This window comes from Scomber scombrus, chromosome 15, assembly GCF_963691925.1.
Source record: "Scomber scombrus chromosome 15, fScoSco1.1, whole genome shotgun sequence".
In the NCBI taxonomy this organism is placed as follows: domain Eukaryota; kingdom Metazoa; phylum Chordata; class Actinopteri; order Scombriformes; family Scombridae; genus Scomber; species Scomber scombrus.
The window spans coordinates 12206518-12220809 of record NC_084984.1 but is presented as its reverse complement, the minus strand read 5'-3'; the positions used below and the strand labels follow the sequence as shown (position 1 = coordinate 12220809).

Below are 14292 nucleotides of genomic sequence, written 5' to 3'. Positions count from 1 at the left end.
AGTTAGACGCAGTCCCAGCCTGGACAACGGCCCGTTGCAGTGGATTTTTTTGTTTTGTTGTCCTTAATGTCTTTTACTGGCATGCATTAGCCATCACAATAAAAGCGATTTGCTCAGACCTTTTTGTTTTATAAAGTATTTGAACACTGAATCATCTGGCTGCTTGACCTACATACACAAAGAACAACATCATGAAAAAAAGGACTTTGAACTTTGCAATCACTATTATAAACACATCACAAATGTGGCGTATAAATGGGTGTAACATTGTTAAAACTGTAAATAAGTTACTATAAAGTTTAAGTAATTTTCCATAACTTGGCAAAGGCTGGGCACTGTGTGTGATGTGGCAAGTGCCGTGTGCTTAAGTGAAAAAATCCATTGGCAGACCAAAGTGTCCATGAGAAGGAAATTATATACCAAGATTGAATAAAAAGATGAAAAATAAAGGTTCTCACAAATTATTAAATGTATTATTAAATGATGTATTTTGAAGGCTTGAGACGATATGCTTGTCATCCGATTCAATATTCACTATTATGATACTTGAGTGCCGAATCAATTCTGCATGCACATATTTTCATCACGTCTCTCCTATAGTGAAATTAACATACCTACTGTTATCATGATGGCTCACTGGCAGATGCAGGCATAAAATACAGTGCTTTTCAAATTGTTCACATTCACTGTGCAAAATTAGAAAATGACTTTTATTAGGTTATGAAAAATATATATTTATTTTTATGTTACATTTTCTGTAAGATTCGGGCTCGGATGCTGTCCCTGAGACAATCCTGACATTAGCCATAACCAGGGCAAATTTAATCTGTTTCACAAGTTGCAAAGTAAACAAATGTAATCTCTGTCCACAGGGATCATGTGAAAGTAGGTGCATTGTACAACATTTTGGCCTCAAAGGACTCAAGGACTGGAGAAGAGGCTGCTGGCAGTTTTTTTTTTTTTTTGTGTTGCTGGTGCCGGTTTCTCTGCTCTTCACAAATTTCTCTTAATGATGGAGATGACGGTTCTTAAGATAGGCAATTAAATTTGTAGAGTTGAAAGACGGCATTGTGGCTTCGCCTCACATGACTGATGCTGAGCAGTCATTACAAACAGCAACTTCGGTATCTGTTTTGGATATTTTGAAAAACCTTTCAAAAAATGACGTCACATCTTACAGTCTCCCAGCCTGTATGAAAATAACAAAATGAGGAGTATGCCAAGTGCTCCGCTGTGTTATTAATGTTACATCTTCATCAGTGGAGTACACCAGCTCTGCTGCACCATTAGATCTGAGGAAAGCAATCGCTGAAGACGCTGAGCGGGGGCAGGGATTTTGAGGTGAAACAGAGACAGCACCGAGTTATTTTCTTCACCTCAGAGTTGGTTTAAGTAGTTTATGTGCTGCAGTGTGTGTTGGTAAACCAGTCTGGGTTATCACTGCTGATCGCTGCTCTGCTAACATTAATCTCTCAGTGATGTTATAGAAAGTATTCACTGCATATTTCATATTCGTCTCACAAAGATTTTTATCTAGTCAAAAAATGGAAAAAATACTTGCAACTAGGGCTGGGCGATATGGACAAAATCAAGTATCACGATACTTTTGACCAAATACCTCGATATCGATATTGCAACAATAATGTAGTGATGACTCTTGATGCTTTCACAAAATATTTACACAATTAAATTTTTGATAAATAATCATCAGTAATTTGGATATAATGACAAAGTGGGTAAAAAGTAAATAAGAGAACAGCTAGCATAGTCTGTTAAGTTCAGAAAATTACATACTTTACAGTAATGCAGCATTTAAAACCAGGAAAAGAAAACTCTGGTGACATATCACAATATTACGATATCCAAAATCTAAGACGATATCTAGTCTCATATCACGATATCAATATAATATCGATATATTGCCCAGCCCTACTTGCAACCACTGCCTTTTTTGAAGAAATGTTGTCTTTTTCATTCCAGCAACATCAGTTTTCAACAGTTTTTAACAAGGGTGGAGGCCAGTAATACAAAGGCCTTTGAATTAAATAGACAGGTATATGGTTTTAATACAAGATTTACAATCTCCTGTAGGTGTGAATCCTCGATTTTTTTTCCAAACTAACCTGCATTGCTTTTCTATCTTTTGCAGACTGGCATTGGGACATTGGCCCTGGCCCTCAACCATTTCTAACTGTGAAGAAAAGTGAAAAGAAGTTTTAATGAACCAGTATTCGCTAGCCGACGCCATGACAGACAAGTAAGTGATTTATCTTTCTCAAGGGTGTGTTTGTGTGTAATTTGTGTTAAGCGCCCACTGTACTCTGACCTTTCTGTTTAGTATGAAGTAAGATGATGATGCAGCGCCGTTGTGGTTACATTTCTCTTGCTCGGTCCAAGATTGTCTACTGGAAATGTTGGTGTGTGTGTGAGTGTGGTTCAGCACAGAGCTGGCAAAAAATCGGGGAGTTTTGATAGCACAGACAGAAGTGTGTTGTGGTTGGGGGTTGGTATAAAGACAGTCTGTTTTGCCCCAGAAGACGTATGACATTTGCATCAGGGTTGATTTGCATTCTCGTTCACTGTGCTGGTATGTTGCTGCTGCGGTTAGTTCGTCTTTATTCCTCTGACAAAACACCGTCATTTGAAGGGGTTTGAGCCTTTGCTGTATTACCTCTTCTTCTTTTGCTCCTTCTCTGTATTCTCCTCCTTTTTCTTTTTTTTTTCTTCTTCTTGTGGTTCCTTCATCTTCTCCCCTCCTTTTTCTTTTTGGATCAGTTCTCTACACTCCCTGTCTCTTTTTCTCTCTTTTTTTTGTTTCTTTTGTCAACTTTGCCTTTGTCTCTCAGTCCGGTATTTGTTGGATTTGATCTATATAGAGGATGGAGAATTTGGGCGCAGTAAGCAAAATAATCTGCTGTCAGCGTTCATAATAAGCGGAATAAGTGGTGCGGGCCAGTCAGCTGAAAGGGATAGGCGCAAACATGGTGAGGGCCAAACAAGGTCAGGCCTATTATGTGCTTGAGTTACAGAAAATGAAAGGGGCAGTTTAAAAAAAAAAGAAAAAAAGTTTGGCCTATAACAAAACTAAAGAAACAGGTTGTTTTCAGAATACTTTGGTGCTACAGATAAATTGTAGTGATAATGAATGCTTCTGCAGGATTCAGTGGAGAAGCAGACAATAAATATGCAAAGAGTGCAGCTGATAAATGAGGTTGCGTTGGGTCAGTGTTTGTATGCACTTAGTCCACCCCCAGCATCTCTCCACTTATTACTTATGCACCTGTTCACCCCCTTAGAGAACGAGAAGAGAGAGAGGGGAGGGGGGTCTGGTGAGTTATTCAGTCTTTCTATGAAATGGGCCTCCGGGTAGCTCTTCTGGCCAGCACACTATAATGTCATTATAAAATATTGTGCATCTAGCTGGTTAGTCAATCTGGATAATGCTATATTTGCCCAAAGGGGAATTTCTCTCGCAAAATTAGAAGGTTGTACCACTTAGCCGTTCCCTTAAGGATGGATTGCAATTTTTCAGAGCCAGACATTCAGGCTCGGAAGTTTTTAAGTGTTTTGGATGCAATATAAAAGGCAAATAAGAAAAAGATGTTCTTGGAAAGTTATTCTGAAAACAAGATGCAGCAGTATTTTTATTTTTTTTCATTAAGGCTCTGCTCGAGCAAATCAAAGCGAAGTGAAACTTTGGAGTTTCTAAGTAAGTGATGATGTTGTTGACAAGCTGTCCAATTGGATGAAAGGTATCCGAGCAACCAGAAAGGGCGAAAGGGGGGAGGATTGGAGTTTATTGTGTGCTGGATGCTAGTCCATGTTGTAGGATGATTGTTCATCGGGAGAAGAATGATAAATGTTATGCCAAAAGGAAGTAAGGGGAAAAGTTGGAGGACGTGCCCCCCGACAGTGACGGCGAACAAAGCCTCCCTCCACATGGGACTACTTAAGATTCATACAATGGCTGAAGAAGACGGCTACTTATTTTCCTTACCAACACACACAAACACTCACACGCACACAGAGGCGTACACACACAAATGCCCCCTTATTTTCTCTAGCTCGCTCATGAGCGAACATTTACACAAAGCGGGATATCAGTCTACATTCCTTTTAGATATGTGCATTCCAGTTGATATTCCCAGATACAAACTGGCATGCGGACACAACAAGAAGTGGAGTACTTGGCCATTTTACACCGTGACTGCCAAGTGCGCAGTGTTCACATTTGGTTTTAAAGGCCTTTTGAATCTGTGTTGTCCATGCAGATGTTGCTATTGATTCAGGAGCCGCTTATCTGCTCTTGGGTCCCTCAAAAATGAACATGTTTCAGTTGCAGGATTTTAAGTTCAGCCTCCTTTTGTACCAGGATGCTCTGGGATGAGGAAAGTTTCAAAAGCCAAATTTGCTCCATAGTGGTTGTAGACAGGGATTCTTTCTGTTGAAATCCAAGCCTGCATAATCCTCTTCAACACACTGCTCTGTGTGTGTGTGTGTGTGTGTGTGTGTGTGTGTGTGTGTGTGTGTGTGTGTGTGTGTGTGTGTGTGTGTGTGTGTGTGTGTGTGTGTGTGTGTGTGTGTGTGTGTGTGTGTGTGTGTGTGTGTGTGTGTGTGTGTGTGTGTGTGTGTGTGTGTGTGTGTGTGTGTGTGTGTGTGTGTGTGTGTGTGTGTGTGTGTGTGTGTGTGTACAGAGTCCATGAAAGAAAGCTAAGGGGAAAATATGTTGTTCCTCTACCATTCAAACCATACGATCATGTTCCATTCTTGTTTTCCATAAGGAGAATCTGCCTCCTACTCATTTCTCCTTGCTGTCCTTTGTCCTCGCTCTTCCTTCTTTCCAACCACTGTATGAATTTGCACGCTCGAATATCCTCTCTCATACCAAAGCCTGTTTTCTCTCTTCCTCTGTCCCCTCTCGTATTCCTTCCCTCCCCCACCTGTGGTGGTGCACACTGACAGCCCTGTCAAAGGCTGGGGATGTTTATAGATGGACAGTAAGGATGGTTGCACAGATGAGAGAGTGTGTTGTTGGGTTTGGGGGGGGGGGGGGGGGGGATTCTCATCAGTTTCAGCTACAGTTTGTGTTTAGTGCTAATTAGGAAATGTCAGCATGCTGAAGTGAGATGATGAACATGGTAAACATCAGCATTGGGGCTGCAACTAAAAATTATCTTCATTATCGATTATTCTGCTGATTATTTTCATGATTAATTGAATAATCATTAAGTCTCTAAATATTTTTTAAAAAGTGGAAGACATTTCTTTTTAAATTCTCAGAGTCCACAGTGATGTCTTTAATTTTCTTATTTTAGCAGTCCAAAAGCAAAAGTTACATGTTAAAGAGAAGTAGTCCATACTCGCCTTTGAGAGGCTGGTAGCAGAGAATTTGTGGTATAGTGGATAGTTGCAGATACATTTTTCTTTCCAGCGACTAATCTTTACTGTTAGTATTTTCATTGTGAGCATGTTAATCATTCTGTTAAAAGGACTGCTGTGCTGAAGTACATACTCACAAAATCTCTGTCATGGCGGAGGCAAGAGTGAACTTTCAGGAAAATAAGAAGCCAAAATCTGACAACATGAATGACAAGTGCTTTTTTTGTCAGCTTAGACTTTTATTGTACAACTTTGTGTTGGCGGTGACAAGGGGAGGAAAAATATCCTGAAGACTTTCAGGTGTCACAGTGGAGAGAGCTCAATAGTCCATCCTGTCAGTGTGTTTACCATACGCTGGCTTTCTGAAGAAGGGCCATTAATAATTGTATTCTGGCTTGAAGAGTTCTCAAAAGGCCAGCTTTGGCCAGTCCTCATTCAAGTCCACTCATCAATTAAGAAAACTCTGACCCGTGACATCTCCACTTCCTCTCCGTCCCCTCTCCAGACCGCTGTGTCACCAAGGGCGTGGCGTGGGGGCACCGCTGGTCTCGCACACAGGCCCGACACCCCCGGACATCTTGAATTGAGACATGTGAAGGCGTGGTGTCACTGGTGTCATCGGGATTCGTGGGTGCATAGTAAAAACTCTGTATCAGCTGTCATGGGGTTTTGTGGGAGCCGAGGGAAGCCGAGTCAAAGTGCTTCCTAAGGATGTCGAGGGGGATGTAGCCTTTGGCCTCCGTCTCATCAATCTTACGCAACTGTCATCTTCTCCCAGTGCTGCATTGATGCTGTCAGAGGAGGGCGAGAGGCAGGGACTCGTTGTGTCGTGTATTTGTGCTTGCTTGCATACATGTTTTGTTTAGTTTTTTATACAAGTGAAGGAGCGAATTAAGAATGGGAAAGTCTGAAGGCAAATGGAATATGCATATTGTAGCGTCGCATGGCTTTGTCTTTACACCGCAACTAGCAAGCCTGAACTTGATCTATGGGAATATTCATCCGTGGCTTCGGTAATCATGAAACTGATAGTCACCATGAAACTGAGCTGAAGTAATTTGCTACCATGTACGGTCAGCTAAAAATCTATACTTTGACAGAAATGCAGTAGAGAAATCCTAATATGGATGAATATTAATCACCGCAATCGACTCATTGCAGGATACTGTGGTCAACAAGTAATGGAGAGACGCTAGAATACCGTTACAGACATACATAAGCTTTCTTTGTCTTAATGTGATCAGTTGTAAGTGAACTGCCCATGTCTGTAGTCTGGTGTGTATCATCTCTGCTTAACATAATCTGATTATTCTTTTATACAGGAGAGCAGGGGGGCTGCATTAGAGTAGCTTACCCCACCCAGCAAATGCTAATGAATCTGCATATTTGGGTTGATTTGGGTGACCTGAATTCAGTTGTCTGGAAGATTTGTCTCCTTGTTCTCGGACAGTATTTGTTGTTTTGCCAGTGACAAAATTAGGACTTTACTGATTTATCATATATATCTTATCTTATCTTATATCATCTTTTTCCTCATTAGTTTAAAGATGAATTGAAAATTGTTTGTGATGTAGTCATAATGAGGAATCGAAAAATACCAGTGGAAATTGACCATGAGTCAGAAACTGAACTATAGTCAAGGGAAAGCAAATATGTAAGCCCATGTTTTCCACTCAAACAGAGCTGGACTGTAGTGCACTGTGGGAATAAAGCTTGTGTACTTGTGCAAGGAGAATGTATTCAGCTTCGTTGTAAGAGTTTTCATTTAGCTCAGGGAAGCAGTCTAAGGGAACAGTCTGGAAAGTGTTGTGAATGGAGGCCCAACCATCTGTTACGATGGCCTTAAGAAGATTTCTACTTTCCCTCCCTTTTGAAATATACAATCTTGTTTTCATGCACTCAAAAGTAAAGAGAAAGAATTTTCCAGCTGACTGTTCTGTTGTGGCTTGATGCAGATTATTCCACAAAGTCTTTGTTCTCTATTTTTTTTGTGTCATTAGCGATGCACAACTCCAGTGCTGACGCAGTGCAAAATTTTAAAGGACCTGAAAGCCTATTTTCTCAATTACCTGCTTTCTGTGAGAGATGTGGTCTCACATGAACACAAAAATGTTTGAACAGCTTTCGTTATTTCAATTTAAATATTTCTGCCTGTGCTCTTGTCAGTGGGTTGAAAAGTGGATTAAGCAATGTTTAAATCAAAATCTATTGGCTTATGTGCTTATGTTGCCAGTCTATCAAATGTGATCAAACCACAGCCACAGAGTCCTGATGGAGCACAATAGTTAAGCTTTGGAGTGTTAAACTCTTAATAAGTAATCATCTTTTTAGTCACGCTAGTGGTCTCATTTCAGGGATAACAATATGGGTCATTTGCATGGTAGGTTATGGCATTAATCTGAAAGTATTTTGATAATTGATTAATCTGTATTTTTCAGTCAAAAATGACAAATGTTTGAGCTTCTCATATGTGAAGCCTGTCTACTTTTTTGTAATTTGTGGAAGATTGAATCTTTGTGGTTTTTGACTGTTAGTCAGTGAAAGAAAGCTAATGAAGTACATCACTGTGGTCTCACAGAAATTGTAAATTGTATTTCTTAACTGTTTCTTAACATTTCACAGGCTAAAGGATTAATTAAGAAAATAATCAGCAGATAAGTCAATAATAAGTTAATTGCAGCTCTATTATCGTGATTCCCAAAAGTCACCACAAATTGAGATCAACACAAAATGCCACTGTTTTAAATGTTGGTGTGCATAGTTCTTTATCCTTGTTTCATAGTGGTGTTGATGACAAGTCTGTGATGGGGGAAAAACATGTAATATTTCTAAAATCAAAGTATTAAAACAATTCAAACTTGCTTAGCAAAAGTGTAAAACTGTATATATAAGTTAGTCATTGCACGCCTCTATTAAATTGATGGTTTTCTCAAACGTGATACTTGTTTTCACAACAGAATTTGGGCTTGGTTTTGGCTGACCTCATTGAATTATATGATTAGACAGTGTTGAAGAGAGAGTGCTTTTCATTTTATTTACATCTGGTCCATCCATCAGACATGGCTGCCCACAGCCGTACATTTATGCTTACTTATCCCAGACTGGAAAATGGTGTGAGGCCACAATGACCTCGTCAGCAGACAAGACACTGTAGGGGAAATATAATTGTAGTCACAGACTTCAGGTTCCTTTGATGGCTGCTCACCAATAATTTGTCCTTGATATAAAAGTCAACACAGTATCCTGACAAACATTATATAATCTCAATGTCTATATGATTGTTTGGTCCTTCCCAGAACAATTATCTATCTATCACTTGTGTGTGTGTATATGTCTGTTTTGTGTTTGTATTGATGAATAGGTGTTTTTTGGTTTTTTTTTTTTTTTGTCTTGTGAGTGTATTGTGTAATATGTGTTTTCACTGATTCATCATTTTGTTTTGAAGTGTGTTTTCATTGATTCATCATTTTCTCTGACTATGGTCTAGACAACTAACCAGAGCTTCCTCTTTCTCCTAGGCTCTCATCCACATCACATAACTTGTCTTGTCTGATCTTTCTGTCTTCTCCCCCCCCCCCCTCCTTTCTTAGCTTGAGGATTTTATAATTCTCTCCGGAGGAAGAGCGTCGCATCTTGTAAGGAGCCACAGGTCAGAAACTCTACTCCTCTCTCTCCCTCCCTTTTATTCTTCGCTGTGCAGACCGATACTGAGCTGCTCACGGGTCTGCATGCTTCAACACGAATGCTGCATGCTTCCCCGACTCCCACCTGTAACCACCTTGGGGCTTTACTCAGTGTATTTATTCCCCCGTGCATGACCACACCTGGGCAATCCAGCTTTAATTCTGCTTCGCATTGGTGCTCATGGAGAAGAACTCCAGTTATACTTTTTTTCTTTCTTGTTTTACGGAATGATGCTTTACTTTTTTTATTAATCATTTGCCCTCACTGTGTGATTTGGTTTTCCTCCCTGCTTTAAGTTGTGATTCTCTTGTTTTATATCTGCTATCTGATACCTGATGTTGTGTTGATTATACCTAATAGTTTTCATAGTGTGTACATTGTGTGCCTGCTTGCAGTGGGTTTTAGATAACCAGCTTATGCTTTGGTCTGTAGCTTTGCTCTGCAGTTGACCATTTGCTAAACCCCTCGCCTGTTAAGCTTTGAATTGCTCCAGATGCCATGTGCATGCAGTGTTGCTTATTTACCAACTTTTTTTCTTGGATTTGGTGACTTTTAAGACCTTTTTTGGACAGCAACAAATCTGGCAATTTTATTTATTTTATTTTATCTTTACACCTTTTAATTGAATACATTTGCTATCTTTTCTGGGTGAATGTGCACTAATGTGGCTATGGTTCTCTGGACTGACTGTGTTCAGTGAGCAGGGACAGAGCAGCATTACATTCATTCGACCAATCATCGGCCAGATAGACAGAGGAAAGAGCTGTGAATGTCCTAACTTAATGACCAATCACAGATGGACAACTGGTTGGAACAACTTCTTTGTTTCTATTCTAAATTATTTTTCTTGACTATCAAAACACAGTGTCTGGATCCTCTTATTCATGACACTTAAGGAGACCAATTTTAGATCCATTTAGATTAAATAAATCTCAGCTGTATAAAATAATAATAGCTCAAGATATAGCTAGTTAGTTAAGTTTAAAATGTTATAATTTTTAAATCTTGATGACATCATTTATGTGCAAGGGGGCATATGACATCAAGCTTTAGCTGCTTTCCACGGAAAATGGTTGCAAACATTGTGTACATTGGACTTGGTCTGTAGGGTTTTTTATCAATCATCTTCCCAAAGCCGAAAACAGTAGAGAACATTTTGGAAGGAACGGGTTAAAGTGTGTTAGCTTGGCTGGCTAACCATCTTTCCTACCTACAGTAATGTGATGTTCCTCCCAACTAAAGGAGTAAATCACAAGTCACCTTACAACTGTTACGACCCGACCTAGGGGAACCCTGCTGCAACATGAAAGAAGGAGACTACATAAAAATACTCGGACGACCTCTGGGTCGTAACACCACTGATTCATTTTATGGGTCCTGAGATGCTGCTATATCAAAGCTAGAGTCCTTTAGTTGGTTTAGGGATGTTTACACTGCACTTCTTCTTTAGTAAGCAAACAGGGTTATGTTAACTAATTATGTTAGCAAATCGGGTTATGTTAGCTAATTGTGTTATGTAATTTACCGTATTTATTTATAACACTGTACTATAATACGAGGGCTCTACCCACAATAACAGCTACAGTATGTATGTCTTCTACATGGGTCACTGTTTGCCTGGAACATGTAGCTTTAGCCTCCGTCTTTCTTTTTCAGTTAAATCTTACATGCAACCATCAAGTGTATTTTTAAGACATAAAACACATTTAAACATGGTTCATGTTTTAAACAAGTCAGCCGGAGATTGTTTTCAACCAACTCATACAGTTTATTTTAGTTCAACAGACTAGTTATCGCTAATAAAATAAGCTAACATATTAGTATTCATTTTAGCCCAACAAAATCATTTTTATCTGAAAGAAATTAAAAGCCTGCTCTTGTTTACCTTTTGCGTGAAAATTAGAGAACCATTATTTCAAAAATGACTTAATTTCGAGCAGTTAATCTGCCACAACCTTTTTAAACTTACTTACTAAACCTTGATAAAGTATAGAAAGCTTTTTATGTGTCACAACAGCAACTCAGGTAACTTCCATTATTCTTAGATGGATTTAGATATTTTTTTCTGAATAAGCAGCTTGAAGCTGTCCTTTTCATTACCATAAGGATGGAAGTGTGCTATAAATGTGCTCACCAGATCACGAGAAATCTGTGTGATAACTGTTAAAAGATTGAGGCTTGGCTTTGAGTTGTTTATCTCTCTCTGTTCTGCAAAAGGAGTGGTGAACTTAGTGTTTTATCTTCTGGTATGCCAAGTTCAGGAGGACACACTGTTAGTGTTGTGGCAGCCTGTGGGTGATGGGATGAGTTTTCACACAGCACTCCAAAGGAGGTTTTTGTCTCTGCCGGCCAAAATTACCACCATGAAATCAGCGCCTGTTGAAGACTGCTGAGAGAAAAGCAGAGGAGAAAGGAGACCTCCTTAAAGGCAGAAAGGAAAGGAGAAAATATAGCAGGGTGTTTAGTGATGTTTATGGCGCCTTCAAATGTCCCCTGACTGGTGGGAAGGCCTAGCAACTGTAATTTCAAAGACGGTTTGTTGTGTTTCTTTATTTAGCTCATGATATTCTTTCACAGCCTCACCAAAATTTGTAAAATGTTTTCCATGTTACTCAAATGAAGTGGCATCATATACATATTTTCATTTCACTTCAGTTGATTTGAAACCCAGACGCAGAGTTTTGTTCCACTCTGGGAGCTGAAGTCACCTGCCCTTGACTATAGCTGTTTAAAAAAAAAAAAAAACACCAATGCGACTACCATTCACCAGCTTGGGACCGCAAGACCTTCAGCTGGGCTTTCGCAGCTTCCCAAAATAGTCCCACATTATACGCCCCAAGGCCTGGCTGCCATCACAGTAGCCTCAAGGAAACTAAATCAAATCTGTGAATGGTGGCTTCCATGTGACCCCTGCATGGATCACCAGTTTTCACCCTGAAATAAGTGAAATTTTCTTTTCAATGACATTTGAAGTAACATCACTTGTGTGCTCTTATCATAGCAGCCTGGCTTAGTTTTTGAAGCTTGAATAGCCAGGAAACATTGTTTTAATTCATTCACTGCATGTGTATATTATTGATAAAAAAAAGTTTTTGTTCCTACAAAATGTTTATTTTGTGGTGACAAAGGTGCGGGGCTGTTTGTACAGGGCTTCATGAAGACATTAAGACTTAAGCAACTTACACTACATTGCTGTCTGAATTGAAACACGTATGGATGATGGAATAAAATGTCATTTTCAGTTGTGTAGATGTAGAAGTAGCCGCAGATCTTCAAAACTGAAGTTCCCCTATTGTTATTTTTGCCATGGCAGATGTCACTAGTAAAACTCCACTGTTTTCTCCTTTTAATTAAAAGAATACATGCATAGTGATTATGTTTTCATGTTCGACTACAGAGGCACATTTTGTGCTTAGAAGGGGAACACCACACAGAAAGCCTTGTTCCTCTAGTTAGCTTACTTCACTTGCCTGTATGTTTATAGGGAAGTTTTTCAGATCTTCCAGAGCAATATGACTCAGGGAAAGGGCGTGTTGTTTTTAAAAAGCTTGCCATCGGCTGACTAAATATACCCTTTACTGGACCTGACCCCTCATTTGCCTTTGCTGTGGCCACTTTAGGTCGACATGCTAGCTCAGCAGGGGCCCTACAACCAATAATTATATAGGAGGGCTTCCATTTTACATCCCCTGTATAGTGTTGCTTTCACACAAGCTCTTTCCCTCAATTTAGACATTTTGGTTGTCATTGATGGTTTACCTACATTTTAATTCCACCTACGTCTTCTCAACAGAACAGAAATAGTTAATGTTTCCAGCCTGTTGCACATCAGACATGAGAGTCATGTGCACCTCGTCATCATTTAGCCTCTAATGTAGATGTGAATTAATGTTGTTAAAGTAGTAGGTTGGTAATCCTTCATCTGGCTTTTTAAAAGTTGAACTTTTCCTCCCATCTGTCATCTATGGGACGGTTCTCTGTGTGACCAGCAGTCAGCTGTCCAGTGGAAGTCGTACAGCTGTTCACTGGATTTGAAATGAGTTGATGTTAACATTATGTGGCTTTGCACTTCACAGCTGAAGCCTGATGTCTATCTTCAGTGAATTCCAGATGGTTTGGACATGGATCAGAGTTGCAGACGGCTATGCGCTGTGAGCAGTTGAGCAGATAAGACTGCTCTTGAAAGGAAAAGGAAAAACAGAATGTTGTGGGGTTTTTCTGTTCATCTTAAGAAGTTTCTAATGAGTGACACACTAACTGGAGGCCACTTGAAATGTAGCTTAAATAATCAGATGGAAGCATGATAGTCAGCTGAAGTTGTCATGCCAAAAGCTCAGTGCAGACTGTGAGACTGTAAAGCTCTGGCTGTCTATGTGAAATGTCAAAAACAGTTCATCAGCCTGTGGGGTAACACAACCCAAAACTCTGATGCAGTTGGCAGTACTTTAAGATGATCTCGTGTCCCCTGTCTGGTCTTATAACATGCCCACAGTTGGCATTATCGTGTACACATGTATGCATGCTCGGGTCTCTGCCACATCTATAGCCAAACTCCATTAATCTGTAAATGACATTGGAGCAGACATCTGTCCCCATCAGTGTGTCATCCTATGTGCTCTCAGTATTTAGTTTCAAGAGAAAGGCTCTCTCCCACTCACTTTCTCACATGGGCCTGGCTCCAAATAACCCACAACTTCCCCAGAGAATACAAGAGCAAACCAGCTGGAGTTTGAGTCCTTTAAGACACTGAAGCTCTTCTTTTTGCCATTATAAAAGAAACCAATAGGTGTATATTTTTAAAGAAAGTTTTCTGCGTAAGCTCGCTGATGAAGCATAATCTAATCATTGATCTAAATTAACAAATGTAAATATGCATTATATTAATGTGGGTAATGCTGGAGGCATTTCTGTTATAATATTTTAGGACAAGTTGACGTCACTACAAAATCAATGTAAAGCTTTATATTTAAGGATGAATTATTACAGACCAAATAGGCATTAGGTCATTATTAACAAAATCTGGTGTTCCTGATCATAAACTTGCTTTTTTAAAATAATGCATCCTTGGCTTCCACCCGGCCCCTTGATTAAATTATTCAAACATATCCACTGTTAGTACCGGTAATGATATCAAACTTTATGACTGACAGCGTCAGCACAACACCCCGATTATCACAAGCTGCTGGTGTTGTGCTATCACTATTCCCACAGCTTGGGTGGGTACTTACA

General features: G+C 39.6%; 1 protein-coding gene across 2 annotated transcripts in view; it reads left to right on the top strand.

Annotated features, from left to right (window-relative positions):
* The window catches only part of sema4d (sema domain, immunoglobulin domain (Ig), transmembrane domain (TM) and short cytoplasmic domain, (semaphorin) 4D), a 38269-nt gene that overhangs the window by 7917 nt on the left and 16060 nt on the right, over window positions 1-14292 (top strand). Inside the window, exons 2-4 of one of the 2 annotated variants that reach the window (XM_062435011.1) lie at window positions 1981-2053; window positions 2150-2257; window positions 8970-9028. The gene's annotated coding sequence lies outside the window, so the exon portion shown is untranslated. The remainder of the gene's footprint in view (window positions 1-1980; window positions 2054-2149; window positions 2258-8969; window positions 9029-14292) is intronic. The other variant, XM_062435010.1, reaches the window with a different exon arrangement.